This window comes from Malaclemys terrapin, chromosome 12 (genome assembly GCF_027887155.1).
Source record: "Malaclemys terrapin pileata isolate rMalTer1 chromosome 12, rMalTer1.hap1, whole genome shotgun sequence".
Lineage (NCBI taxonomy): Eukaryota > Metazoa > Chordata > Testudines > Emydidae > Malaclemys > Malaclemys terrapin.
The window spans coordinates 6,794,804-6,819,337 of record NC_071516.1 but is presented as its reverse complement, the minus strand read 5'-3'; the positions used below and the strand labels follow the sequence as shown (position 1 = coordinate 6,819,337).

At 46.3% G+C, this 24,534-nt stretch overlaps 1 long non-coding RNA gene across 2 annotated transcripts; it reads left to right on the top strand.

Annotated features, from left to right (window-relative positions):
* The first annotated feature begins 4,965 nt into the window (after positions 1 to 4,965).
* LOC128846611 (uncharacterized) lies at positions 4,966 to 23,657 on the top strand. 2 transcript variants are annotated; one of them, XR_008446802.1, is made up of 6 exons: positions 4,966 to 5,048; positions 5,151 to 5,235; positions 12,764 to 12,916; positions 16,814 to 16,979; positions 19,657 to 19,767; positions 23,403 to 23,657. It is a non-coding gene; the product is annotated as an uncharacterized LOC128846611 (long non-coding RNA). The 2 variants fall into 2 exon arrangements; XR_008446803.1 differs by lacking the exons at positions 4,966 to 5,048; positions 5,151 to 5,235 and adding an exon at positions 8,920 to 9,789.
* The last annotated feature ends 877 nt before the right edge of the window (positions 23,658 to 24,534 follow it).

The following is a 24,534-nucleotide window of genomic DNA, read 5'->3' as shown; positions in this document are numbered from 1 at the left end:
AAAACACTGATTTGGGGTGTTACAGATGTATACAAGTGTGGAAACATTATACCCTTTATTATATATATTCAGACGCATCTATTGTCTGCCTCTTGTGTTAGACACTATATCCCACACATTGTACAGATACATACGTGGAGGGAAAGTGTATATGAAGTTACACACACATCTGCCATGATATCTATTTGTGTGTAAACATACAGTTTATACACCTTATATGTGCTCGGCCTGTGTGTTGCACACTGTATAGATATAGATACATACACACACATATCTAATACAGGTGTGTGTGTGTGTGTACATAACATTACACACACACACACACACACACACACACACACACCCCTAAACTTGGTTTAAAGAAAAACGCATTTAACAATCCCTTTCCCCTAAGGGGAAGCAAAAAACACCAAAACAAACAAACAAAAAACCCACCACCAAACCCAACTAGGATTAAGAAATTAGTCTCAAATAATTAAAAAACATAGTGAAGGTGGATGCAATGTGCCCCATTTGGCCGCCGTTCATTTCCAGGACCCCCTAAATGTTGTGACCCCTCTACAGATTATCCCCAGCGCCTCCGAAATGCAGAATGTGGTTGGTTTGCTTAGCACTATGTGACTGTCGTTATTATTCCCGTAGCCAAGAGCTCTGGAAATGTTCAAAGAGCAACACGACTTAAAAACAAAACAAAACACATAATAATTCAGCTGGAGAAGCAGGCCAGAGCCTGACCCCCGGCTCCATGGATGAGTGCTTCTGTCGGACCCCTGCTGTGCCAATGTGGACCTTCAGCAGTCGCTCAGAAATTGGTGTGATTTGCCTGGGAAACCAGCAGCCATCGACCAACTGGCCTTGACAAGATGAAGAGGCGATGTATAGAAGACGTTTAATGGGTCGGGGGGGGGGGGGTATATATCCCAGCCAACCCCGGAGAGGAGCATTCCTAGGTAATCTCTTTAGGGCCGAAAGGAAAGGGGGTTGTCGTTTAAACCACGTCGGGGTCCTTTTCCCCCCCGCATCAGGAGCCCCCCCAGAGTTCTGCCTAGCAAGGGGTATTTCCTTTTTCCTGGCTGGGGCCAGTGCAGGAGGATGGGCTTCCGCTAAAGATGGGGATTTCTTTAATATCAGCGAATGACTTGCTGAAGGCTGGCGGGGCTTTCTATAGACGCATGGAGTTGGATTATGCACGCCTAATAGCCCAAATTTCTTCAAGTGATCTTGAAATCACGCTGATGGGCGGCGGAACATTTATAAATAACTGTGCGAGGAGTTAAGATGATTTACTAGAGAGATAGTGGGGAAGCGATTCCCCACCTAAGCAGAATAATAACGAACGGGCTCTGGGTGGCTTTGGCTACTGTGCGAGGTGGGGGGTTATTTCCGTGCATACAGAGTATCACTGGTTTTTAAATTGGGTGTTAAATAATTGCAGTAGCAATGGGCTGCCTCGCGGGTTGCCCCTCCCCCCGGAAGATTTAAAGCCCTGGAGTCACTCCTGGGGCCCCCCATTGTTATTTATATTACCAGCACTCACGGGCCCCCGTGGTGCTAGGAGCTGTACAAATGGGTGGCCTGTGCCGCGGCGCGAGGACAGCGAAGCGGGACCCCCCCACACTAGCACCCTGAAGAGCAGGGCACAGCTCCAAGGAGGAGAGAGAAAGACCCCACCCCCTCCCCCAGGACCAGGCTGGGCCCTTTCAGTCCCTCTTCTCCAACCTGGGCCACCTGAAAGGTCCACCAAGGCGGACAGCCCCCACCCCCGGGTTGCTAGTGCAGTGGGAGCCCCCCACGAGCCACCCCGTCTCCTCGTGAGGCTGGTTCAGGGTCCTGCCTCAGAAGCAGGAGAACAACGTGGGGACAGCCCCCTCTCCAGCCCGCAGGCCCCGGGGTGATTCGTGCTCACACTGCGCCTCTCCCGAAGCGCCATGGCGGGGGGGAGCTCTCCCCGATGCGAGGCAGGGGCAGGTCGAGCCTGCTGGGCAGTAAGACTAAAGCTCCTTCCAAAATCCCGAGGAACAAAAGGCCAGCACTCCCCACCGTGACCAGCAAGCAGCCGGAGCCCGGCTGCCCTCAGGATCCATGCTCGCTCCTCCTTCTGGCTGGAGGATTGGGCCAGCGCCCCTGGAGTCCAGCGGATTCAGGATCGGGTCCGGGGAGGGGGCAGGGCATTCCACCCTGGCTTCTTATTCACCCTTGCCACGTGGTCAGCCTCACCTTACACATTTGGGGAGGGGAGGCGAGGGGCAGGAGAGCAGGTCGATGGGCATTGCTCTGTATTTGTAATACCCGGGGATTACAGAAGGGAACATGCTTTGGCGGGGGACTTTTCTTGAAAAGACTAGAACTCAGGTACAAGGCAGCTGCAAGACAAAGCGGAGTGATGAGGTCCAGGGTGCGCACACACAGACCCAGCTAGAGGCAGGACAAAGCCCGGCAGGCACGTGACAAGGCTGCACAAAACCCCGACACGCAGGCCGCAAGATGCTGCGCTTTGCAAAAGGAAAAGATGGGGCCAGGGCCTCCTTCCATTGAAAGAAGCGGGGGTGTTTGTGAGACACACCCCTAAAGCTCCCCCCACCCCTTTGCAGGTATCCAGCCCTGTTACAGCAAGGCAGAGGTTAGCTGTTGGCCTGTCACAATTCCCTTGGCGCCTTATTTCGGGAGGCACGTGTCTACGAAACAAGAACCCTGGAAACCAGCAGCATGCCTCCAAGAACTGTGCAGTCTTCCAAGAGGCCCACTAGGTCCCTCCTGTTGTTATTTAGGTTTTTGGTCTATTGTTCGCCTCGCTGGACAAGAATGCCATTGGTCTGAGACAGGACAGCCTGCAATGCTTGTGCGGCGTGGAAGGGCCACGCGTGTTTTCTAAGAAGAGATCCACACATTTTCCTTCCTACTAAATCACGACCTTCTGCTTCACGTGGCAGCCACGCCTACCAATACCGCTCTGGGTGGTGTCAACAGAGCCTGGCATGGATGGATGATGCTCTCTGCTTACGGTTAGGAAAACCCAGTGGAAATACATTTCCAAAGGAAGGGGGCCGGGTTCTTTATTTACTGCGACACTCTTCACTCTTACGCATGAAAACACGCATTGAAGATTTGCGCTAACACCACTTCCCCAATAGCTTTGTCACGGCTCTGAAGTCACACCCTGGTCCTTCCAGATATTATGCCATAAAAGAACAATACATCTGTGGACCACACTCTCTTCCCATCACCAGCGACGTGTCGGGCTTGTATTTGGTATACAGATTCCCTTCTCTTTACAACGGGAAACTGAACGGGGGCCAGTGATCAGTTCCCATTTGTATGCAAATTCATGGCTTTCATTACTGGTATTGTATAGTTGGCCTCATTGGGACATTTGCCCGAGCAAGGACTGCTGGTCTCTCTCTTCTTCCCCTTTATTTTGGGATCTCAATGAGGCGCTTTACCCAATTAGACTATCTACGAGTGTGTCCCTGGGTTTCAATAAGAGACATTCTTGCTGCAGAAAGAGATCTAGGGGGGAATTATGGCATTATTTACAAATGGTTTGTTTCATGGACCTAACTTTCTTTCCTAGCGGTTGTTTCATTAATGCCTGTCTGCGGCACAACTGGACTCGGCCACTGTTTCAAAAGGAAAGATGGTGGCCTCCAAAGATCACATGCCACCCAGGTGGTATCAGACCAGTCAGTTGACTGGACATACCGGCCTGTCTCAAGAAATGGAAGAGGATACTTTGAAGAACCATGCATTTGAATTATGCATTTGACTCTTACGGACCGGCATCTCTCTCTTCACTTGTGTTAGTATCTGCCTATGTGTCAAATGTTTTCGTCTGAATACGGTAGATCCAGTTTCTATTTAGCAGTTTCAAGGGTCACCCTTTAAAAAAAAAATCAGTTTCTAGAACTGGATAACAATGGGTGTTTCAGAAAGAGGCGGCAGAAAATCATTTTTAAAAGCCTCAAATATGAAACTAACGTTTAAAGGCAATTTAGCAAGCCTTCCTACTGAAGATACAGATGCCAACGGTATTATAGGGCAAAAAGAAACTATTTCTGGACTAGTGACTGGCATAAGCAAAGTGTGGGGTTGTACAGGGTATGCTAGCAGAGTTGAATAGGAAATCCTAAGGCACTATGTTGAACAACGGAAGAAGCGGTTCTATCCTAGGCTATAAACAACCAGCCAAACAAAAAAAATCTAATCTCTAAACCTGTGATATAACCGCTAAAATCCCCCACGATTTCCCAGGTATTAATTGGACCTTTTTGCATGCTAAACACAATTTTAATTCCTTTCCAAATCCGTGCATGTAACTTTCTTCCAGGGTGATTGAGCGTGAGTGACTCGAGAGTTCTTGAAAATGTCTAAACATTGTTTTTCATTCAAAGCCTGAGATACATAAGTGCAATATTTTATCTACATTTTATAAAAACAATAACCCCGAAATCCAATCAGCAGCTCACGATGCTAGTTGTGCCTTGCCAAGGTGGCTGGAGGGGGAAAAAAAATCAAACTACAATGCACTCTATTTATTGAGAATCCCAAATAAATATCTATAGAAAAACTTGCTCCCGTGCAGAAGCGTGGTGAAAGGAGAAAGAATATTAGGTAATTGGAAAATGACCCAGCTAGTTGATGGACTAATCTTTTCCTAAAGAGGAAATTCTTGACATGAGACTTCTGCCTGGGTCCGTGAAATAACGGGCGGATCAAAGTGAGGGGTTTTTTTTTATGATGATTATATTTTAAATTTGTAAAATCAAGGACCAAGTGGAAGGGAGGGAGGGGGGAAAGGCGAGCTTCTGGCATTCTTCACTTCAGATGCTTGAATGTTTCAAAGTTGCTGCTGTGCTGTTAGCTGACGGCTATTGTGTGTGTTTAAGACTGGGGGGGGTGAGGAGGGGACTTTGACCCCCTGTTGGTGTGGATTTGCTGTCCAGAGACCGTTAGAAACAGGCAGAATGAATTGAATTGAACGCGATTGTAATGCACAAGGCCCTCCTCCTTTCTCAAGGAGCTGTGAGGCCAGGAAAGCAACCGGGAGGAGAGTAAGCAGCTTTCTTACGCGAAGGAAGATGCTTTGCAAATCAGTGAATTGTATATTTCGAGGGGGCGGGTTAATATTTGTATTATTGTTGTTGTTATTCCAGATCTGGGAAAAAAAATCAGCAACCAAGACGACCAAAAAGACAGAGAGGACACACTGGGTAGAGAAGTCTGAATCCCAAACCTCTTGTAAGTGTAATTACTTTCTAAGAAAGCTTTAAGTTATTCTTTTAAATTAACCACAGAAAAGACCAATCTCTACTGAAATCTCTTTTCTATGCCGCTAGATTGTTTGTGCCTGAACTAGAGGCCAGGGATCTATAATCCACCCCTCTATTTCCTTTACTTTTTGAAACAGAGCAAGGCCTCGTTTAAAAATATATTATTGTTTGACTTGTGGGTCGGTTCCGAGCTACTGATTCTGGGGGTGGAGGGTCGAAACGTTGTATTCGATACCTGTGCCCAGTTCCGATGGCAAAAGAGATGCTTGTTAGTTACTTAATCAGCAGAAGGGGGGGAAATAGGAAGACTTTCTGAAAGCAACGCGCTTCTCTGATCACTTGCATCGCCTGATTTCACTGCAGTGTGTGTGCGTGCATGTGTGTGTATATACACATCCACATTTTGCTGCCTGGTTTAGGGGTGATCGCATGTTGCGAGAGGGCTACTATGGATTTCGGGGTATGTGTTTAACATGGTCAGCTATGCATTGCAGAGTTAAGGTCTGGAAAGGGAAGGAAAGTGATAGCATGTTTCTTGTCTCTAGGATCTCTTTGTTCGGGGAACAGTAGGTGGTATGTTTAAAGAGAGACAGAGGGAAAGAAAGAAAGAAAGAAAATGGCCCTTTGCAAGTCATCTGACTATTTTCTTCCGGAACACAGAAATGCTGCATGAGAGATTAGGGAAGAGATGTTCTTAAAACAAAAATGTCTACATGGAGGTGCTATTGAAATAGCCCCAAACCCTACACATCTTTAAAGCCTTTCATACAGAAGGTGGAAAAAGGGGGTGGGGGAGAGAGTCGATTTAATAGCAAATTTAAGAGGGGCTAAACCATTGGTATGGCCAAAAGCGAAGTAAAATCATGCCACCAGCATGCTAAATAGGAAAGTTTTTCCTCTCTGCAGCTTGACACTGCTCAGTTACAACAGAAGCGCTCTTTGCCTTAGTAGGAGGTTAAAAATATCACATCCATGCTGGGGCCACCAGGCTTACAACTCCAGAGTGGCTAGGAACATTTAGAAAGGCAGCACGAATATTAAACAGCACAGTCTGTGCATGGATGACAGGCCGACCCTCCCCCCACCTGAGCAGATATAGGGATGGTCACTTCGCTTCTTAAGAAAGTTTATTTTTAAGTCAATCCGGACGTACACGATTTCGCTGATCAGGATTCGAAGGAAAGGAAAGAAATCTCTATTCAGTACGAAAAAAAAATTGCTCTTAATTATTCCTGACTGTACTATTCAAATACACCTGGAGTTAAATGATACGTTTTAAGTCAAACTGGCACTGGGGGGGGGGGGGGGAATATAGGAGGGGAGGGCAGGAAGAGGGGGCACCGATTCTGAATACTAGGGAGGTGACTGATGTGAAGGGGGGGGAGGTGGGGAGTGGGGGGAGAGAAACCCTATTTCATTCAACACCATGGACAGCGAACCCTTAGCCGGCAATGGAACCAGAGGCCTGTAGCTCACCTTTCTTTTCAGCACCTTTCCCCTGCAGAGCAGGACCTGGTCTCTGTACTCGAATGCCTTCTTCGAAATGAGACGAGGGAGGGGAAAGGAATAAATGTGGGGCCTCAAACCCAGGTGAAGGGAAATGCACAACAAACATGGAAGACCGAGAGTTTGAGAATATGATCATTGTTTCCCAGACTGAAATAGATCTCCCTGTTTTTTTCACTCCGCTGCCATTAGCTGCTCTGTATTAAGAGCACAGCAAGGTGTAGGCATTTGAGACAGGTATTTCTGGAACGCCAACTGGGAACTAAAGGGACAGGTCTAGCTAAATAGAAATGTCATTCTATCTGAAAGCCAGGCTGTTGGTTGAAACCCAATGCACAAAGACGGAGAGCTTTAATATTGTCCAATGAAATAAGCCTAGATCAGGCAAACTAATAATAAATAATAATAATAATAATTTCCCCCCTTCAAGGACGCAAATCCTGGATTTGGGTGTGAAAAGAAAATTAATTCTGAATTTGGCTGAAGATGGGCATCGTGTTGATGTCCAATGCTGGAGAAAAGCGCTCCCTCGCTCACGTTAATTTAGATTTTTCACTTAGATCCACAAGGTACAGATTCGCGTTCATGTAGCTTCTCGTGGACATAAATAAGTCGATAAACAATAATCTAAAATGAACCAGATGAAAAAAGTAGCTTCAGAAGATGGTAAAATGATGCTTAAATAGCAAACTTTCCTCTTGCAGCCTAACAAACAATGCATTTTCGCCTATCTACTATACATGCCATGCACTGTAGCACTATACAAAAGAAAGGAAGTCACACACATACACACACACACACACACACTATTAAGGTGTGCGAGTGTTTGTCCAATGGGCCTTAAGCCTTGAAAGCGATATTTCACATTGCTGCGGAGCATTTCTGATGGCTACTTTATTATATACCTCTAGTAGATACTCTGTCGTGAGATTCTATTTTAAACTGCCTTGAATCGATTGTTTCCTCAATTGTGTGTCTGGGTTTGCGTTTCAGAGACCCTCTATCTAATATAAACAAAACTATCAGAAACAACAACAAAATCCCCGAACAATTGGTTTGATCTAGTGGGAACAAAATGTGTATATAGTTTACAGTTCTACTAACACACCCATCATGTAACTGCACACCCAGGAATGGCAAAGTGGAGACTTTCAGAACTGGAACAAAAAATGATTTCCATCATAATCAGAGTCCAACTCCCACATAAGCATGTAAAATATCTGTGTCCATAGAAGTCCTACTAGAATCAAATCATAGTCTTAAATCATTCTAATAATAGACTGCAGCGTTTTGCTAGCCACAGAAGGTTATTATAGCGGAAAATAACCCACAAATCTGCACTTTCCACCTAAAAATCCTTACATGGGGCGGGGGAGAAAAAGATGCAGAAGTGGTTCGCCATATTTTCTAAGGATAAGACTAAAGTATAATAGGATGTGTTAGAACAGTTCTAAAATACTCATCTCTGATCTGTATATATAGAAGTATTCTATAAAAATAAAAACAATCTCCCCTGAGCGAAAGGACACTGACTCTTAAAAAAATGGCATGACCCTGGGAGTAGGCAAGCACAGCCTGATGAAAGAGGTCTCTAGGCATCATGCATTCATTCACGACTTAAAAAAAAAACATAAAATAAATCGGTTAAAACCATATAATGAAACGCCAGCTATAAATACAAGCAGAGCCCTATTTGCTGGGGATGGTTTAAAGAAGAACCAGCATATTGTATTCCGTGAAATAGATCAAGACTATTTGATGGCATTGCTACATTGTCCCTCTCGGTGGGCTTTTAAAAACAAGACTACTCTTTCGGTTTATTATTTCGAAATGCTCTAGAAGGAACTCCTTTCCTTCCAAACTAAGCAATTCTTAGCTCCGGTGGCTTCCGTGATTATGTAACTTTAAGAAGCTTGATCACAAGGAACAAAAACACATGTAAATAGGGAACCCCTTTATTTTAAAAGTGTGACTTGAAACACATTCTCTTCCTGGAAGTGGGGAGGGAAGAATTCCTTTACAATTTTCTCAAATCTGTTTTTTTTGTTGTTGTTGTTGTTGGGGTTTTTTTTGGTAATTACATCCATGTCAACTTTAAGGAAAATTATTGCTGATGTTTTTTGAGGTAGGGAATATAATTGAAGGATATACAGTCCTCCCCCTCCTGCCTCTGTTTAAAATAAAACACCGCAACAGAAAATATAAAGCTTCTCCGATTAACCGTTTAGGTGCAGATCCCAATGTATAACGTCTGTGTGTTCCTATAAGGACTAGATTCTCTAGCCCTGTAGTGCAGCCATACGTTATAGATGCAGCTGCAAGTGCTCAAAGCTTAAACACTATTTTCCGAAAGCCCGAGCCCCCAGCCTGAGAGGAAGGTTGGGATGGGCTGGGGATAGAGTCTCTCGAATGTTACTCCTATAGTTTCAAGGACATCTTGCTGATGAGGATTTGGTTAATGGAGGAGAACTTATGTCCTAGCGGTGACGTCATTGGGTCCCAATGTAATCCTCTTGTGCTGAACCCAATCAGCAGATGTGCTGAGAGCCTGGACGGAGGGAAGAAGCGCTAATCCTTTAGACTGGATGAGATCAGCTGAAACAGCCAGGACTAGACCCAAAAACCCCTCTGCTAGGAAGATCAAGAGAAAAGGGATAAATTGAGAGAGACGCCTCATAACCCCTTTAAAGAGCTTTGGAGAAGAGACGAGCAGGAGAATGGAAAGATGCGTGGTGCACCCATACAAGTTCATCTGGCTTTTTCCACGCCGAGCGGGAGCCTGATTTTCACTCTGATGAGGTCTTTCTTCATTGTTCCAGGGGGAGGAAGAGAGAGAGAGAGAGAGAGAGAGGTCTAAAATTCAAAAGATAATGAGAGACTAGGCGCTTTTCTTATTCATCTCTAGCCCGCATACACAAAACAAGCATGCTGAACCACGGGAGGGCGTCCGCACTGGATCTGAAAGGACGCGGAGTTTCTGCCGCCTAGCCACAGAGGGCTGCTTCCATTGGAATGGGTAAATCTGCTAAAAGCTAGTCTTGCCGGTGCCGTAATTATGGGGTTTAGGCGACAATGGTGGGAGAACATCCCAGCTCGATTGCTAACTTGGAAGAGCGTCAGGATTTTTTTCCCCCTTCCTCTTTTGCAAGCGTCCTTAATGGGCTTTATCATGATTATTAGGGTTTTTTTTGGGGGGGGGGGGGAGTGGGGGAATTCAGCGGCAAGATCTATAGAAAGAAATCGTCCTAAATTAATAAAGTGCCTTTAACTCCGATGGCCAGCAACGCAATCGCTTTAATCATGGTCACTCTCGTTCGATCCTTATTTAAGAAAGAAAAGCAAAAAAACCCAAACACCCCCCCCCCCCCAATCCAAACCGTGGAGCTATTCTTGTGCCTAGCCGCTGCGGATGGCCAAGGGCACCTCTACGCTATTTCGGTTTCCCTTCTAAAGAAGAGAGATCAGCTCATTTGCATTTTGAGCGGTTTAAATGAAATACGAGGATTATATTAATTATATTATTATAAAAAAAGTAGAAGAGAGGGAAAAAAGATGCCCAGCACTTTGACTAGACCTGTAACTGTCGAGAAATTGACCTATCCCTTGACATGAGGGATCTGTTACGCTTAATTCAGGTCTGTCTTCCTATTAGAAGGTGGCTAACAGCTCTGGGGCGACTGTTATGTGCTAAGAACGTATCCCTTTAAATACGGTATAGCCGGTTATATAAGTTGCAAACCCTCTGTACAGTGTATTATACAAGTCGTTTATGTGGGTATTATATTGAGGTTTATGGCAAAGTTTTTTGCGCGTGTAGGCGGTGTATAGGATAGGGTTTGTTGTATAGGTTTGTCTATGGGTTTACGGTATAGGCGTCTGATCTATAGGGTTTGTCATTGTGTAGAGGTTTATTCTAGCGGGTAGAGCGCAGAGATATTTTACACTGGACGGGGAGGGGGGGGGTTCTTACCTAGGGTTTGTTTTTACATGACAAGGATTTTATACCGTATTGAGAAGTGGGTGTGGGGGGTTCTCTCTCCTCTCGGAGGCTCAGAGAACCCCTGTTCTCTCCCGCTCCGCAGGGGAGCCCAGCCCTTGGCTGGCCCGGGCTAAGCCCTGGGCGCGTGTTGGCGAGAGAGGGGGGGCACACGAGCGGTGCCCCCACGGACAGCATCGCTCCGCGGAAGACGCGCCGGTGCCTTGTTCTCTCCCTGCCCTGCTGCCGACGAGCCCCTCTCTGCGTGTTCACAGCGGACCTTGATTTAATGTCCATACAATTAAGGCACGCGGTGAATGCCAAGAGAGGAGCCTCACAGCTTCATTTTAATGGAAATTGGGGACATAAACCCTCTAATTACACTTAACAGCAGCCACGGAGCGATCTATGGAGCATCCTCGGCCTTTTGACAAATAGGAGCAACAATGGCTCCAACGTCTTGCAGGGCAGCTGTCTCTTTACATTAAGAGTGGCAGGGGGGCGAAGCAGGCCCCTTCTGAATATGCAGAGGTTTAGGGGCTCCTGGCTCACAAAGGGAAAGGGCAGGACAATGCAGGGAGAGCCGGGAAGACAATGCGGTAGGGTGGCTATTATTGGGGGGAGGGGGGTTAAGATGTCCTTGCAACCCCCACGGTGGTAACTTTGCCTCGCTCTAGACGTTTGAAATGAATGGAGAGATCCGAGGGGGCACAGAAAGGGAATTGCACGAGCTATGAGTAAGACAGAAACCCGCCAAAGGTTCAGGGAAGCTGTGCTGTCCCTTGCTCAATGTCGCTTGAACCAAGGTTTGCATTTAATAAGAGGAGAAAGATCTAGCTCTGTCTTAGAGGCAAAGCCCTCAGCTTGGACTTCGTGTCCGAAAAGCGTCGCTTGTATGCTATATATGTAACACACACATCCCTCGACTTCCAACTGGGGAGGAAGGGAAATACGTATGTCCAAAGCACTTTAATGCCCGTTTCTGTGGTTAAGCGCATCGTTTCAAATCTAAGAACAGTGGCAAAATGTGTTGGAATAAAGAGTTCAGCTTCTCTCCTGGTTCCTGGATTAATCGTTGCAATAACGCTAATAAACTCTTTTTTTCAAATGGCAGCCGAAAGAATTTTGTTCTTCCTTTCTTGTTGTTTAACGTCAATTCTTTATCATTATGCAGCAGGTTCAAAGTCGTGCTGCGATTTAAAGAGGTTACAGAGTTTATTTAAATATTTTGAAACCACCACCATTTTGGTGGCTTCTTTAATCGTTTATATACAACGGTATTGAAATGCACAGTGGTTAGTTTTTTTTAAATAAAATTCGTGCTTCTGTGTCTATTATTTTTGTTAAGTTTAGAAGACAGCTCTTGTTGTAATACAGTTCTAGGAAGAGGATGTGGGGTGTTATTTTAAAGAGTTTAGATTTTAAGAACCAAAAATAGTTACGAATGCACTTTGCTTATGCAGAAAGTTTCTAGGTATTTATGTATCTCTAACATGGCCATTCTAAAATTAATTTATATATAAATAAACGAGTAATTCTGTATTTATAGATATGTGCATGTAAGTTTCATTATGTTTATATACAGTGTGTATCTATAACCATGCATATAAAGGTGTTGATATAGGTATCCATGCAATTTATATCAGTAGGATTGTGTGAATGTAAAAAAAAAAAAAAGCTGAAGTTTCTCGTTTATCTATCCCCCTCCCCCCTCTGTGTAAAGACATTTTAAAAGGATTCTCCTAATATTCCCCCTTAATTTTAAAAATAAATTAAATTGCTGGTCTAAAAACCTAGCAGAAAAAATTGCATTTCCAGCGGTTACAGACGAGCCCTCGCATAGCGCCATCTGCTGCTCGCTCTGCTGTATGGCAAGTAATGTCCGCGGGCCAACCGGGCTGTAGGTCGCTGCTGTTTGGAAGGCGAGATGCGTAATCCGCGGGGCTGTGGGCCACGCTGGAGGCAGCGGCCACACCGGTTGGTTTTCTAGGTTCAGATTAATTTTGTGCCGCAGGGTCTCCGATCATCAAGACACAGCGGACCGCATCCCGACTTGCGTAGGCCAACTCCCAACCCTACGGGAGCTTGCTCCGAGCTGGCCCCAGACACGTGCGTGGAGGAAGAGACAGACACACGAAGACACGGGGGGCAGAGGCATCCCCCAAAGGTGTAACTTGGGACCCAGCGCGTGGAGGGTTGGGTCTGGGCCCGGGCCCGCTGTAAAGAAACACAACGGGGGGAGTGGCAAGAGGCTATTTGCCTGGTTTAGGGGTCCCCCCCCCGCCCAAGTTAATTGCATTGTTTTGTTTAATGCCACATTCCCTCCGGGAGAGCAGGTGTCCCCCCCTCCCGCCTCTTGGAAGTCCCCAGCGGCTTGGCGTTTGGCAGGTGGTTGTCTTTGGGGCTGTTTCCCCAGCAGGAGTCTCCGACACTGGGGAAAGACCGAGGAGACGGGCCCTGTGCGATGCCATTGCTCACCTGTCTACACGGTCAGCAGCACCAAGACCAGCCAGCCTCGCCTCAACCCCCCGCCCCCCATCCCCCCGCATGCGGAGCTTGGTGAATTCCTCCAGCACTGCGCCCCCAGACGCTGTGAATTGCCGCGCATATCAACTGCGCTCCGCGCAATCTGTGCTCAAGGAGGGGCGCCTGGCTAAGTAGGGGGCTGGGGAGAGGGACAGAGACCACCAAGACAAACTGACACCCGTGGATTCCCCCCCACCCCACCAGATCAGGCCTGGAAAGGGGAGCCGAGCCTTGCCCCCCTCCCGCCGCTCCTTCAGGCGCTGCAAAACGGGGGTTTGGGCAGATCTGGATCTCGCTCGCACCTGGTATCGGGCAGCCCCACCCGCAAAGTCACCGCGGGGCAAGGCCCGCATGTGCGAGCTCAGAACAGGCCCGGGTCAGGGAAGGCGGGTTCGCCGGCCTATGGACAGGCTCGGGCCGCCAGCGCTCTCGCCCGGCTAGACCCACTGGGCCGCCCCTGCTGCGGGGCCGGTTTCGTTCCCAGAGCAGAGCGGGGGCGGAGAGCGGTCAGACGGCGTCGGGCCCGCCCTGCTCCCCGATCCCCTGGGCAGCTGGCTGGAGGGGCCGAGCGACAGGGCGGTACTAGCTGGGGTGCAAGGGGCCGGTTACCTGCCCGGAGAGCGCAGGGGACGCTCCTGTCCTCTCCACTAGGCAGGTTCCCAGAACTCCCAGGGATCCCAACCACACCTGATGTGCAGCAACCACCAACACTGCTCGGACAACATCCTTGATGCAGTAAAGCAAAGACCAGGTGTGATACACACACACACACACATCCTCAGGGTAGCACGTTCACACCACAGCAACAGCGCCCCCAAGCGCGCGCGGGGGTTGCCCGGCTAGCCTGGAGCTCGCTTAGCTTATTCGCTCCTGTTCTTTCCTAAAAGCCGATGGCGACCGCAGGGCAAAGAAAGCGGGGCCTGGAAATGCCATCAAGTGACACCACAGGCTCCGGGACAAGCGTCTGGAGTTCTTTCCAGGGCCTGTCAGCTACTCCCGTGGACAACGGAGAACGAAAATACCCCATTCTTGGTTGGCCTTTGCCACTTGCAGAAGAGCCGGGTGGTATTGGGGTCTGCTGGACTCCAACCGCAGAGGGACGGAGAGCCCCCAACAGTCCCGAAAGACCCACACTACAGAAATCACGTGAACACCTGCCGCGCACACGCCCGTGGCTCCTGTTCCCAAAACGCCCGATCCAAACCCACTCAAACAGAAAAGGGTCCAAAGCTGCCGGACCTCCCCAGCCCAGCCCCGAGCGTGTCTAACGCCGCCCGGAAGCCTTGACCAACTCACCCATAGTAAGTCCTGCTGGGAGGCCCAGCTGTCTCCCTGAAGGCGAGATTGTCCCACTCCTTGGCAGAGAGAGGAGTTATGTCAAAGAGGTGCTACCAGCCCAAAGAGGCAGACGCTGCATCTTCCCCACACTCAAATACCACCCCAGGCCCCACAGCTGGTTCAGAGCCAGAGGCCACTCTACCATAGCAGGGGTTTCCCCTTGATTAGAGCCTCCCGCGTGGCGAGGATTAGCCGAGACCCTGTGAGCCTCTCACCTGAATCCCCTTCGCCCCCGGGAGTTACTCAGAAGCGGCTGTCACAGCAGTGCACTGCAGAGGTCGCGTTTTGTCTTGGGAGCGGGGCCTCTGCTTTTACACCTGGGATAACCTCATTTCACCCCGGCGCTCCAGCTGCTGGTGCCCAGCCCTGCTCCCAAGCCCAGCAGCTGTTCTTCAAACCCCATCAGCCTGGACATCACTGGAGACGATTTACAGCAGCTGAGGATGTGGGGCCCTATGGACCGAGGAGCAACCATTAAAGAAAGCCCTTTCCTCTCCTCTAGCTTGTCGGTTTCCCAAGGGCTGGAAGGCAGTTGCCCCAGCAGGTTAGGCGTTGCAGGTCAATTAAAGCAATCCCCCAAGCAAATATTGTTCATAGAGGAAGAAGGGGCTGAGGTTGACCCTGATTTATTCCAACCCCCTGAGCCTTGGTTCCATTTTACAGATGGGTACATCCAGAAGGAGGCAAAGGCTCAGGTCCTCAAAGGTATTTAGGTGCCTGATGGTGGGAGTTAGGTAACTGAATACTTTTTAGGAGCTGGGCCAAAAGGATTTACCCAAGATCACAGGGCAAGCCAGTGCCAGAGACGAACTTGTAGCCCTTAGCTAAACACATAGCTCTCTGCTGCTAGGGCTTGGTTTGATTGAAGCAGTAGCAAACCTGGCACTTGACTCAATAGCACAGGATTGGGCCCCGCATGTTGAAATCCCTACAAAAGGCATGATAGCTTCTTATTTCCCCTCCCTGAGTCTGTCCCAGTCGCCCAGAGCCAGAGGCCCATTTCTTTTGTGCATCACAGCAAGTTCTTTGTTCCCAGCGACCCACTGCTACTGCACAGAGAATCAGTCCTCTCTGATTTACCCCGTCACCCTAAACAGACATTAGCCTGTTTGCAAATCCTTGGGGGTGGGGGAAGGTTAAAAGTCTTTACAGTCAAACACTCACGTGAAAGTGGACATAGGAATCAACACAATTCCTTCTCCCTGGTGTAGATCTGCTTTACCCGAAGCCCTTCTGTCAATACAAAGGAGGCCCAGTATTTAGTATTTAGTACCTGATTCCTCACACAAAGTGGACAGAGACTTCCGAACATCTTCTCGCCTCCTCCTGCACCAGCTAGGGAACTCTTTGTCTCAGCTGCCATTTCTTTTCCATGAGCTGCCCCGCTCCTGCAATAGCTCCATAACTCCCTCTTGTGTCCAAACCTGAACCAAGACCATGGCCGGGGGTTAAAAACGACAGCAGTGGACAGAAAAGATGGTTATGTCTATAAAAGCAGGAGCTAAAGCTCCAAGGATGGCCATTCACACTGGTGTGAGAAGGGGAAGAGGCCTGGAAGTTTCTGGTGCATCCCCAATGGTAATGTTAATGAGATAGAGAAGGGTGCTACAGCACACTCAAGGGATTCCCAATTGCAACCGGTATATAGAGGTCACACTCAAGCTGTTGGAGTGCTAAAGTTTTTCTATTGCACTTCTAGGTTTCTATCTATACACACACAGTTCATGCGTAGAAAGAGAGCTTTGGAAATCCGGGTCATTGTTTATTACATTCCCCTTCAGCTGGTTTCATGCTCCATACAGAAAATACACAACCCAGCACTGCCCTAATATGCTGATGAGAATGCAGATGACATGTACGAAGAGGAGAATTTATGACAGAGAATCCTTTCCCCCCAACATTTCCAGCCTTGCTTTATTTCTCCAGAACGTCATATTTTGAGGGGAGGAGGCACAATCAGCTACTACTGTATTAATATTATTTATTTGTTGTCCAAGTAGCACCTAGACACTCCAGCTGAGATCAGGACCCATTGTACTGGCTGCTGCAAGGATGCATCGTAAGAAACAGAGTAGTTCACTCTCTGCAAAGGGACGTACCATTTTTAAAGATGGGGAGGGTTAAGGCTGTCTAGCAAACCAGGGAATAGAACCCACATTCAACTCCAGTGCCTTAACTACATGTCCAACCTTCTCACCAGTGGGGATAATTCCTTGGCTCAGTCCGTAATGAGGGAAGAAAAAGACCTCACCCACTAACCCGACAGAGGAGAGACGTCAAAGCAATATTCACGGAGCTGCCCCCTTCTCAAACTGCTGCACAGTGTTTTGGTCGAATGCCCAAGAGAGACCTCTCCAGAGAAGCAGGTAACTCCCCAGGGGGCCAGGGAAAGTTTGTGTAGGCCAACAACAGAGGACCAGCATTGGCAGGGGTGGGGGGGGAATAAACACACTCTTATCAGAGGGGTAGCTGCGTTAGTCTGTATCCACAAAAACAACGAGGAATCCGGTGGCACCTTAAAGACTAACAGATTTATTTTGGCATAAGCTTTCGTGGGTAAAAAACCCCTCTTCTTCAGACACACTCTTGTTATTCTAGTTGGAATGTGAGCTGAACTTTGTAGTTCATGTATCAATTTTTCCCCATATGGCCCGAGACTCCTGCCTCCTGATTGGAGGACACAGAGATATTCTAATGCATTGGCAGCAAATAAACCTCATCTAAGCATTGCACAACCCAAGCAAACTTTGGAGTTACTTGGTGCCTAGAAGAGAGCAAGGGTCCTTACTTACCCAGGGTACATATTGACCCCCATTACCGCAAGATCTGAGCACCTTATAATCTTCAATACATTTACACACAAAATCCCCTGTGAGGTAGGAAAGTGCTGTTATTCCTGTTTATCAGATGGGGAACTGGGGCCTGGACAGACTAAGCTTCTCACCCAAAGTCTCACAGGAAGTCTGTAGCAGACCAGGAAACTGAACCCTCATTTCTGGCTAGCACCCTAGGCACTGGGCCATCTCTTTACTCTGATTTGCTGGCTCTTCACAACCACAAGTAAATGGTTCATGCCCATGCCCTAGTCCAAAATAGTAGCTGAGAAGGGAGAGACAAGGTCTATACATAGGGCTTGAATGTCTTCTAACCTATGCTGATGTAAATCAGGAGTGACTCCGCTGATACCAATGGAGTTACATCCATGTGAACCTGATGTGCGTGGGAGGAGAATAAGGCCCACACAGTGTAAAACAAGCAAGAAACAGGATAAGGGGTAGTTTAGGACATTTAACCATGAAGTCATCATCAGTAATATTTGTCCACAAGCCCTTTTTCAGCCATTTTCTGAAATAGGAGAGGATGGGATATTAATCCATTTTAATAACTTCTCTTCTCTCTTAGGGAATGGTCCATCTGTCTAGAGACAGAAGCCTACATATGTACACACATGCCTCTAACTGACGAGGGTGATGAATAAACTTCCCATATAGGCCAATTATTCCTTTATTGACCAAAAAAAGTTTGTGAATGGAGGTGGCAGCTTGCATGGGGAATGGGCATGGGGCAGAGTGGTCTACAAGACCATCTCTTAATTGAGGTTCAGTCAACATATTTTGAAAAGCCTGAGCACCCTGGCATTAGTACAAACTGAAGGTCAAAAATCTGCTTGCCTCACTCACTGTCCCTTTGAACTTCTCAGTCTATTTAGTCATAGGCCCAAACCAAGAAAGAGAAGAGAAAGAGAACACATTTCTCTTAAACAAGCCCCAGAATGAAGATTCAAGTGCATTACCAGGAGGACATCAAGGCTCTACCACAGCAGTGTCCCTGCACCTTCTGCCCTACCAGACTGCCATTTGTCTTAACCTCCCAATAGATATTCTCGCATGCCTGGTTTGTATTATTTAAGAACATAAGCTATGGAGGAAAGCATGTTGGCTTAGTCGTCCCATTGTGCACATGGTCAAAAGTGTGCAGAGAAGGAAGGTGTAACAGCCCCTTCTCTTCTCCCTTCTCTTCCCCCAAGGAGGTGGTCAAGTGGTCTGGGAGAAACCAGGGATGGAAGAAGTTCAGCAGGTAGCTCTGTTCCAGTCAAAAGGCCTGGACATTAACATTCCACCTGCCCTACAGAGAGGGAAAAAGTCTTTTACAGGAAATCACCGGTGTTCAAGGGAATTCACCCTGTAGAGTCTGTAGTTTGTTTAAACTGGGCTGGCAGAAGTTTTACGGTGGGAGGGGAGTAGATTTTTATGACATTATGTCACTTTTGGGAATATAGCATCAGTAACTAAAGAACGGCTCTGTGTTTGAAAGTAGATCTTGTGTTGTTTCGCTAGCTATTGTGTGAGTACTAGGATGACATGTTTAATGCAAGAATAATTTTCACAAGACTGCTCAGAACCCTGTAGTTAGTCCCTACAGTGTCAACTGCTTAGTGGGAGCATGCTGTGTAAAGAGGGTCAATACAGTTTTAAAATAAAATGGAAAGAAGGGACAATTATAAAACTGACTCATACATGGAGGGGACTCACACACCAAATCACTAAGAAGGAAAACAGAGCAAGAGATCAGTCCCTGGAAGGAGCCACAGATGACCACACGAGGGCACTACTCCGTATCTGTTACATCTCCTGGAGTTTTATTTTATAGCCTATGCCAGAAACTGGAAACAGACCTATCAAGAGGGCTTTGCTGCAGACAGTGCTTTGGGTGCTGATACGTTATTGCCGGGGTTTGAAAGAAAATGCAGAGGAGACATTGTTTAAAGCTCCCAGGTGGTGAATGTCACTTAGCCGCCAATGAATGATTCTGTACCCTTGACCTATTCAGATGCTGAGCCATGGACTTGGTTTTGAGACGGTGGCTTGAATTGGATTTCACTCTGAGTTGGGGACGCGGTCAGAAGTGACCTAATGCTGCCTCCTTTCCCTAGTCCAGTTTCACTCTCTCTGTGGAGTAAATCTCCTCTCTTGCTATTTATCTGTAGTGTTCACAGAATGAAGCCTGGGAATGGTACGTAATGCAGGATTCTTTCCTCCCCAGCACCTGTTTCCATGATTTTCCTGTCTTCTATTCCAGTCTGACTTTACTTTGGAAACCCTTTGGAGTTTGGCAGGACAAGTAGCCACTGCCTCCCTGTGAGCAACTAACAAGGTATTTATTGATACAGCAAGAAAACTAGAGATTTCATTTCACTCCATTCTTCCTTCATCACAGAACAAACACCTTATCAGCCCGATTCTCCGTTGACTCGCAGTGCTTTAGACAGGTGTAAATGACTACACAAGCAGCAAGGGCCTGGAGAATCAGGCCCCAGGAAGGAACCAGCATAAATCTTTAGCTGGAGAGAAACTCCTTGTGCTGTCCATAAGGTGGCGCCCATTCTCCATTTGAGTGGGGAGCAGGCTGAGTTTTCGGCAGAGAAAGGAGCTACTTGAACAAGATGCAAAGATACTTTGCTTGAGCCTGGTGATGTGATCCTTTGTTTTGTGTTTAGGATCCAGCCATGCAAAAATAAAACAAACACATGTGTACCCAGAAAGCAGCTCAGGACAAGAGACCAAGGCCCAGATCCTCAAAGATATGTAGGCGCTTAACTCCTATCCATTGCAATGGAAGTTAAGTGTCTAAATAACTTAGAGGATCTGAGTCTTCTGTAGGTTGCCAGGCCCATGCGGTATGTCTTACAGATGGTAATGCTGTGTGCCAAGCTCCATGGAGCCACTAAAGAATAGTCAAGGAAACATGTCTTGAAATCACAGCAGCACAATGGGAATTTTAACCCAAGCCACATGCCCTTCCCATCTGTTTGCAGACTGGTATAATGGAAAAACAGAGACAAGCACTTTCACACCCCAGTGACGAAACTTAGGCACCTGAATCCATATTTAAGCCCCTACACATGCTGCTTGTTTTTCAAATGCCCTAAGTTCCCGTGTCTCCTTCTGACAGGTGCTCAGCCGCTCTGTAAACCATTTATTTAGGGGCCTAAATAGAGATCTAGTTGACTAACTTTTAAGCACTCAGGTGCGGCCATATTTGATCACAAGCTTAACTGTGTAGTAGAAGAAAACAAATCAGTGTCTGAACAACTCTGAGACAAGAAGCTCTTTGCACAGAGGTAAAGATCTCCCTCTTTGCAGCTGCAAATTGACTTTACCTTGGGCTCCCTGCATTCTGCTCACGTCCATTATAATCGCCCTCTTTAATGCCCACTTCCCTAGAACAAGCTTGGCTCTCAAATGTCTAATGAAAAGGAGGAAAGCGAGATATGTAAAACTGCTCACACTGTTAAAACAAAAGCTTTGCAATGGCAGCTTGTGTTGCTGATTTCTAATTTACTGAAATACTCTCAGCAATAAACTCTGTCAGTTACCTAAGGAACAGTCCCCTTCATTAGGATCTACCACTGGATAATTGATAGTCAAAAACATAATGGATGTAATGGATGTCAAGGGAAACCACCAGGCAGTAATGTCTGCAATGATAGGATAATTGAACTTTTTTTTTAAATGCACCAATACTTAAAAAAATTATTCTGATACACAAAGAGCAGAATGACATTTTCTCTTAATTTGAATTGCATGGAATAGGCTGTTGCCACAGGTCCCCTGCTGAGGCAAAAAAACAGACATTGATCCAGCGATAATGTTCTCTCACAATGATTTCATTTATATTAGGCCAGATGACTGATGTAGATGTAATCATCTGATCTGATTCATGCTGCTGCAGCTCCAATGTATGGTGGCTCATTGTAGCATTATAGATTGGCTGTAGACACTGGGAGCCAGCCAGTTACACTTCTCTTGTTTACCACACAAGATTTTAACACAGCACTTGAGTTATTTCAATGGGAGCTAGGCTTCAAAATATCTTGGAGGATCTGGGCCTTAATGAGTTGCCCAAGGTCAGACCTGACGTGAACAAGGAAATGAACTCAAGTTTCCAAGTCGCGGGTTAGTGCCCTAACTGCCTCTTCAGCTAATCGGAAAATTGGTTTTTGATTGGCTGAAGTTTTAGGTTTTAACTGTTTTCAGCGAGTAATAACTCTCTACCTAGAAAGCTGATTGGCTGGATTAGATTTTATTATGATAATGTTTAGCATTTATGGAGAACTTTGTTGTGTACAAACATAAACTGAACTTCACAACAGCCCTATGAGCTAAGTCTATTGCAGGGGTCGGCAACCATTCAGAAGTGGGGTGCCGAGTCTTCATTTATTCACTCTAATTTAAAGTTTTGCGTGCCAGTAATACATTTTAACGTTTTTAGAAGGTCTCTTTCTATAAGTCTATAATATAGAACTAAACTATTGTTGTATGTAAAGTAAATAAGGTTTTTAAAATGTTTAAGAAGCTTCATTTAAAATTAAATTAAAATGCAGAGCCCCCCGGACTGGTGGCCAGGACCAGGGCAGTGTGAGTGCCACTGAAAATCAGCTTGCGTGCTGCCTTCGGCATGCATGCCATAGGTTGCTTATCCCCGTGAGATCACTCAGGCCTAGTCTTCACTTACCGGCCGGCGGCACGCCATCGATGTTCTGGGATCGATTTATCGCGTCTGGTTAAGACGTGATAAATCGATCCCGGATCGATCCCGGAAGTGCTCACAGTCGGCGCCGGTACTCCAGCTCACCGAGAGGAGTACGCGGCGTCGACGGGGGGAGACTTCCGGCCGCGTCTGGACCGCGGTAAGTTCGGACTAAGGTACTTCGAATTCAGCTACGTTATTAACGTAGCTGAATTTGCGTACCTTAGTCCGAAGTCCGGACTAAGTGGGGACCAGGCCTCAGTAACAAATGACAACAGAGGGGCAGAACTGAATGAGTTGCTGAATGGCTGCAAAAGGGAGTGTGTAGTAAGCCATTCCCATTAGAAATTGCTTATCTAGGGATGGATTTTCAAAAGATCACAGCACCCAGAAGTTCCCATTGTTCTCTATAGGGGGAGTACTCATTTTCCTTAGTGGGAGCTGTTGGGTGGTGAGCAATTTTGAAAAAAACTTGACTCTAATATTTAATGAATATTAGCACTGACTGATTAATGGGGGTTGAAGAAGAGAGACAACGTTCATAAATTATTCAGATTCCAGATGGTGGTTTGGTGCATTATTCAGTACTTATTTTTTGTTACTTTTTGTCCTGAGGTTTAAAAAGTTTAGATCCTCCAATCAAGGAGAAGAAACAGCATCTTGGGACTCAGATTGCCAACTCCCATTGGCCATCCCATCCTACAAACAGCAAAAAGTGGAAGTTGAATAGGTCATGAACACCACTCAGAATGAAAGTTGTCCTCAAATCTGTTTGCCAAACCCCTACAAACAAAAGACACATTTGCAGGGATCACAAATGATTCCGGAGCTGAAAAACAGGGCTACATTTATCAGACCATGCACTCAGAATTTATCTGTCCGTCTCTATTTTAATACACACAAGACTCAGATAGGTAACACATAAAGACCAACTGGAGCAGAAACCTCCAGAAGGGAAAGCTCCTTTGAAATATCTCTGACATTCCCAGAAAACTGAGTATGCACCTAAAATTGCCAAGACTTCGCAGATAAAAAATATTTTTTTTTCATCACTGTGTTTAAATGTTCAAGGCTCTGGCATTCGCTTCAGGCAGTAATATTTGAATACAGTTCTTTCTAACCATCAGCTTATATCAGCCATTAGCTGCATTTTGTATGTATGCAAACAAGTACCAGGTACCATGCCTTCTTACATAAAAGCATTTGTCCTAGCTATGCTATGACATTTATTTCCGTGTTCTTTCTATCCTTTTTGGCAGAGCTGCTGTCACAGTCTCTCACCCAATGTCAACTCAGCACCTTCTGCTGCTCTTATTGTTGACATCAGCTCTCTGCAGGTTCTGAGACGGGGTGACACTAGAACAGCGAGTGACAAACGAAGTACCATGGGACAAGAAGAAAGGGCACATTACCCCAGGCAAGTTGGAGAGTTTTTCCAAATGGGATTTCACTGGTCTATAATAAATGTTCCAGTCGTAAAAGTGGAGAGTCTCAGTGCTTAAAGAAACACAGGAATAAATAGTTACCAAAGCAAAAAGAGAAAGAAAAATGTATCTCTGTTTTATTTTTTTTAAAAATAATGAAATGTTCTGACCTGAGAGCTTGAAGCCTTCTGTCTTCGGAGAAGGTACTTTATGAGAACAGCACAGCCCTCACTTCCCACTGCAGCCCGCCAATAAGCCCAACCCTGAATTGGAGGGGCCATTTCAAGGCTCTAGAGCTAGTGCTGGTTGGAAAACGGCAATTATTTTTCCACAATAAATTTCCATTTTTAAAAAAATGTATCCAAATTTCAAATGAAAATATATATTTTTTTAAAAATGCCCCCTGCCCCCCAACTAATGACATTTCTCCCATTCAATTTTTGGTCTCCAAAAACTGGTTTTGGTTAAACAAAATCGATGAAAACTTTCACGTTTTTTGTCCAAAAAATCAGAATGTTGTTGAAAATTATATTTTTCCATAAAATGTTTCATTTTTGATGAAATGCCATTTTTGGTCAAAATTACTTTTCAATTAAAAATGTTTTGACCAGCGCAAGTCAGTGGATAGTTCATTCTCTGTGCCTGGTTAGTTCTTGGAAGCTAAGTAAGGCTTTGTCTTCACTGCTAACAAAGGTGTGTTTTTATGTTGGGGTAACTAACGCATATGAACAATTCTGAGGTAAAACACAGTGATGACAAGTTTACCATAGGGTAAATTAGGCCAGGTGAACCAGGAATGAGGGGATAGTGCTGACCTCACTTAGTTTACCTCACGGTAAACATGTATTCACTGTGTTTTTACCTCAGGATTGTTCATATGCGTTAGTTACCCCAACATAAAAACACACCTTTGTTAGCAGCGAAGACAAGGCCTAAGGCTAGCTGTGACATGGATATCTGCCTAAGA